The sequence below is a fragment of the Cavia porcellus genome, unplaced genomic scaffold (genome assembly GCF_034190915.1).
Source record: "Cavia porcellus strain 051 isolate PalLab524CR breed Dunkin Hartley unplaced genomic scaffold, mCavPor4.1 scaffold_18, whole genome shotgun sequence".
Lineage (NCBI taxonomy): Eukaryota > Metazoa > Chordata > Mammalia > Rodentia > Caviidae > Cavia > Cavia porcellus.
In genome coordinates this window covers 9,366,982-9,373,094 of record NW_026947501.1, presented here as the reverse complement: position 1 = coordinate 9,373,094, position 6,113 = coordinate 9,366,982, and positions in this window count along the sequence as shown.

Genomic DNA, 6,113 nt, shown 5'->3' with positions numbered 1-6,113 from the left:
TAGTATATGGTCTGCCAAAGCAAGCATTTAACTACTATTCCTAATCTCTCTTCCTGAGCACACTGACCTTGTTCAATGTCCTTGTACAAAATTTTTCCTTAACCTCAACCTCCATTCAGACTGTTTTCCTAGTTGAATCATTTCTAACCATTCTTCTCCCCAGAAATCATCATTCATCAAATACTACTTTCTCAAAGAAATCGTTTTAGGTTTCCCAGTCTAGGTCAGCTTCCCCTGTTCTATGTAATCATAGAACATAGTTTCTTTTATCTTATGAGACCTACTAACAAAATTATAATAATACCAGTAAAATTATATGGTTGTTTTGTTTTGTTTCCATTTTGTTTTTATGGGACAAAGTCTTGCTATGTATTTCAGGCAGGCATGGAAGTCACTATGTAGCCCAAATTGGCCTTGAATTTATGTTGATCCTCCTGCTTCAGCCTCTCAAATTCTGGGATTACAGGCATGCACCCTCTAGTTTAGCTACATTTTTTCTCTTTTTGAAACAGGATCTCAGTATGTCAGGGACAGGCTGGCCTTGGGCTCACTGTGTGAACTAGGTTAGCCTGAAATTTGGTATCTTCCTGCCTTAGCCTCCTAAATGCTGGGATCATAGGTATGCCCACCACAGCCAGCACGATTGCAATGGTAGGTATCTGTTTATATATGTGCTAACCTATGAGACTCTTTTGGGGGTGTTCTGGAAATCAAACTCAAGAACTCATGCTTGTCAGGCAAGCACTGCACCACTGAGCTAAGTCCCTGGCCCCTATAAGACTCTCTGAGGATGATACTGTGTCATTCATTCTGTGATCGCAAATTTGGCAGTCTGGGGGCATTCAATAAATATTTATTGAATTAATGAATATATAACTTACTGTGGAGAATTAGATAGCTGATGTATTGCTCCCCTTACATATCTATAAACTCCAAAAGATTCCGCTAACTATAAAGAAATAGATTGTAAATGGTAGCATTTTAAGCATCAATATGATTAAATGTGTCTCCCTGTTTGTTTAAACTATACACACAGACAATCCCATTCTCTGCCTATGAGCAAGGCCTATGCAGATAAAAACCAGGGCTGGGTGGAAGGAGTATGCATCCTCTTGTGCATTAGTTATCTCTCCACTGACTCTATTGTTAATTTCTTCTATTACCCTAGGAAAATACATTAAAATACATTTTTTATAGGGCTGGGAATTTAGCTCAGCGGCATAAGTGCCTGCCTGGCAAGTAGCAGTCGTGAGTTCGATCCGAGAAGCTCTTGCGTCTTACATTATTCACAGCTTGTCAAAACAACAACAACATAAAAGGCTTCATTGTTTCTGAAAAACTCTTTTAGCACCTAAATATTAAATATATATTTTAATAATAATAAATAACATTACTATTACTACTAGCAATACCAGAGATTGAACCTATGGCCTTGTACGTGCTAGGCAAAGACCTACCACTGAGTGACATCCCCAGTTCTTTCTTTCTTTTTTTTTTTTTTTTTTTGTCTTTTTCCTTTTTTACCAGTACTGGGGATCGAACTCACGACTGCCTGCTTTTAGGACAGGCACTTATGCCGCTGAGCTAAACCCCCAGTCCCAACATCCCCAGTTCTTTCTAAAGAAATCATTAAATAAACACAGACTGCTGGATAGATATCACTAATCACCTACATGCTTTGATGAGAAGAAAGCTCCTTTTTTCAGGGTATATATTTTTCTTTCCTTTTTTTTTTTTATTTTGAGGATAGTAAAATACAACAACACAAGACAGGAAAAAGCCAATTGAGACAAAGCAGTAAAATTAGTACAGAACTTCAGAGTAGGATACCAGGAAAACAATAATAGGTACCATAGTGTATCTTGTTATTTTCATAAAAGTTGTCCAGTCAATCAAATATAGCAAAATCAAACCAAAATCAGAACAGTATAAAACCTATCAAAACAGAATATCCAATAGAGCAAAACAAATAATCAGAATAAAACAAAACAGTGAAAACAATATTTGCCTTCGAAGAGAAAACAGAAGGAAATCCCCATATTTGCTACATTGCATACTGTCCCTGACATCACCCAGTTGCTAAGGGGGCGGGGTGGGGATGGGACGTTTGATTCTCAGCCCACGCATCGGTAGGCTCACAGGAGGCACTGAATTGTTCTCTCCCCGGCATGTCCACTGCTTACTCATGCTGCCCCTTACCAGGAAGGAGGGACCATTGCTTTCTTGCTTGGCCCCCCCAAGTCCCAACAGGGCTGGATCTCGAGAGACACTGACTTGTTCTCTCCCTGGTGTACCTGCTGCTTCTTCAATATATATTTTTATAGTGTATATTAATTCAGTAGGAAATTGGGTTACATGTGGTATCTTCATATACACATTAGCACATATTGACCTCCTACTTAAAATATCTGAGTGAAAAACAGAGTGCTGAGACTTGAACTCAGTGCATGTAAGGCAAGTACTCTATTCCTGAGCCACAGCTCCTACCCACACAATCATTTTTCTTTTATTTTCTGAGACAGAGACACACACAGTTGCTCAGGTTGGTCTTATACTTGCGATGCCCTGCCTCAGTCTCCCAATCGACTGAGATTACAGGTATGTGTCAACAGCCCTGTCTTAGTTATTTTTTACTCGTCACTGAGACAAAATACCTAAAGCCCAAAGTTGGGAAAGGAAAGGATTATTTCTTACAGTTTTTGGAGGTTTCAGTCCATATTCAGTTGGCTCCAAGGCAGGGTGGCACAGCAGAACCACAGTTTATGGCGGCTGCAAAATAGCAAGGCAGAAACAGGCAAAAGAGAGCCAGACATACCTTCTTCCTGCCATTATGGTCACATCCTGGGTCCAGCCCTATGTGGGTGTAGCACTGACACCATCAATGCAAGCACAGACAATGAACTATCACAAATGCACAATGCAAAGTCTTGAGGCCTGGGGGCCACAGACATAAACCATGACAAGGTCTAACTTCCTAAGAAAACAAACTCTTAATTGTACATGGTTACTCCTTTGAGTTGAGGCATGGTGGCCGAATCTTCTAATCCTAGCTATTCAAGTGACTGAGATAGCCTCTTGGGTTGGAGAAACCTAGTGACCTAGTTCAGTGCTAGAATGTACGCATGGGACCCTGGATTCAATCTCCATATTGGAAAAGAAAAAAGTTCCTTTCTGAGGTAGGACAGAAGAAATAAAGCTAAGTAAAAAGGAAACAAGGAAATTGAAATGTTAAAACTTTTACTTTAGGGTGGGGGATTTAGCTCAGCAGCACAAGCACCTCCCTGGCAAGTGTGAGGTGGTGAGTTCAATCCCCAGTAAAAAAATAAAATGAAGGGGAAAAAATAAACATTAGACAAATTGTATTTTAAAGAAAAACTGCAGTCTGGTTTATTTACTTTTCCCCCTTCTCTCCAAACACTGAACCAGGCAACTCTGCTTTGGCTGTAAATGGGTCAATTCACTTGCAAATGTCCGCTTACTCCCAGGAAGGGATCACCCTTTTGGTATTTCCCCTGGAAATAAACCATTATTTCATGTGGTGGGCCATCCTCTCCCACCTACTAAGAGATTAAACTGAGATTAAGACTATGGATAATGGAATTCCATAGATTCCCACCTCCCAAAACCCATAGAGAATGCCCTGTTCCCAACTGTATGGAGACTCCTTCCCTTGAGCACCTGTACTCTGCGCTAGAGTGGGTCCTGTGAGTCCTTCTCACACCTCTTACTGGTATCAATCATCCTGAAAATTCTTTTCCATCATAGTGATTGAAGGGAACTATAACTCTCAACCTGATAAATGGCCTATACGCTGAGTTTGTGTCCTTTGAAACTGAAGAATGAATTCTAGGTACAATGGAGGTTAAGAGGAGGAAGTATTTATTGTGAGAAAAAAAAACTGCTAAGAGACACAGGAGGGTCCTGAGGTGGTGGCCAGGACCCCCTTCCCCAGGCAGTTGTATAGAGCAAAACCAGGAGGTAAGGTGGGTCTAATTATAAGGTGAGTGGGATAGACCTATAACCCACTAATAAGTGAAAGGGTTTTGGCCCAGACAGGACTCTGTAGCCAGAAAAGCCTCAACCGGAAGCAGGAAGCCCCTATCTCCCCCATCCCTAGGAATTTACCTGTGACTCCATCTTCCCCGCCCCTGGGAACTTACCTATGGCGCCAACCTAGGACCAATGGGCTACCCGTGCATCTCTGATGCCCCCTTAGGTTCCACCCCAAACCGAGGCTACTTACATACTCCCACGCCACATGTCCGCCAGAGAGAGCCGGAATCCAGCAGTCGGGGGTGCTGGTTCTCTCCCTCCATGTTCTCAGAATAAAGGCCTCTTTTGTTTTACACTTCTCATCTTTTGTAAATAATCCTATCAATAAGATTACAAGTACAGTCACTTCAGTAACATTAACTAAATGAGGATCAAATGGGGAAGCAAGTCATGTAGCATCTGGGCCAGACAAGCACTTTCCTAGTAGGGGTGGGTTAAGGGTGTTTTGGTTGGGTTTGGTGGCCATGCCTACATATAATCCCAGCACTCAGGCCAGCCTAGGCTACAAAGTCAGTTCAAGGCCAGCCTGAACTGCACAGCAAACTTTGTCTTAAGAAAAATTAGTTTCAGTCCCCCACTCAAGACCATAGTTATCTAGAATATCAATCACTGCTGTTCTTCTGTAGGGGAAGTAAATGAGTGCAGTCTTTCTGCTATGTCCTGAGACTGGACTGTCAACAAAATGTGCCTACTGTTACCCTTGTCTTCTGCACCAATCTCAGGTGGGCCCACCCCTGTCTGACTGCCTATAATATTTCTAAATAATTTAACTCTTTATAACAATGGGAAACTTTAAAGTGCTGGGTTAAGTTTCTTATTTCAACCTTGGGGAGCCTCAGACCCAGCCCATGACATCTTTCTTAGCAAGCCAGGCAGGAAGTTAAAAAAAAAAAAAAAAAGGAGGGATATGGTTTGGTAAGTGCAGCCTAATGGCTTTGTTTATTTCCTTTCTTTGCTCCCAGTGATGGTTAATGTTTTAGAATTCATTCTACAAGGACCTTCCAGTTCTAAGCACGGCAGCCTGAGCTAATGCAGCAAATTCCCTTCTTTAGGAATGACTAGGTTAAATATAACAATGAATGAGAATCATAGAGTGTTCACATACACAAAAAGAAAATCTCTGAATGTCAAAAACAAAGAAGGAAAACCAGAGAGGTCCGTGTTAGCTGACACTAACTTGCTGATCCTGAATCAGCAAGTGACTGACTCACTGTGTGTGTGTGTGTGTGTGTGTGTGTGTGTGTGTGTGTGTGTGTGACAGAAACAGAGACAGAGACAGAAGAGTGTATGTATGTTGGGGCGGCTGTCTGGAATGGAACTCAGGCCTTTCACACTGAGCTACTTTCCAGTTCCTTTTTTGCTCATTGTTTGAGTGGGGTCATGTTAAATCACTAAATTGTCTAGTCTAGAGTTGAACTTGTGACCCTCCTGCCTCAATCTCTTTTGCCTCAGCCTTCCAGAATGTTAGGATCACAGGCACATGCCACGATGATCAGTTGCTACTTGGGTTTTAATGTCTATCCAGGAATAGGAGTTGAAGGAATAGATTAAAGGTATTGAAGTATAAAACTGCATTGAAACAAAAGTTACCAAGGGCTGAACTCCCAGGAATGCCTGAAACTTGCATAGAACAGAAATCCAAATTTACACGAGTTGAAAAATGAACATAGGTACCAATTAGTACTGAGTCTCTGATGCTTCTGTGGAAATAATGTAAGCAAAGCACACAAAAAACTGTGTTGGTTTACATGGATTTCTTTCTGTAACCGATCTCACAAAAAAACTATAAAACATAAGTATTCACTATTAGTAAACAGAACAGCAATCTTAAGAAGCTGAAATTATACAAAGCATGTTTAAATATGATTGCTTAAAATGAAGTCTAAGATGGGGGTATCACAATCTCTGACTTGAAATTTTACTGTAAAGCTATTGTAATAAAAGCAGTGTGGTATTGGCAAAAAAACAGATCTGAAGATCAGTGGAACAGATTAGTAGATGCAGAAACAACTACAGACACACTGAGTCACTTATCTTTGACAAAGGTGCCAAACACATTC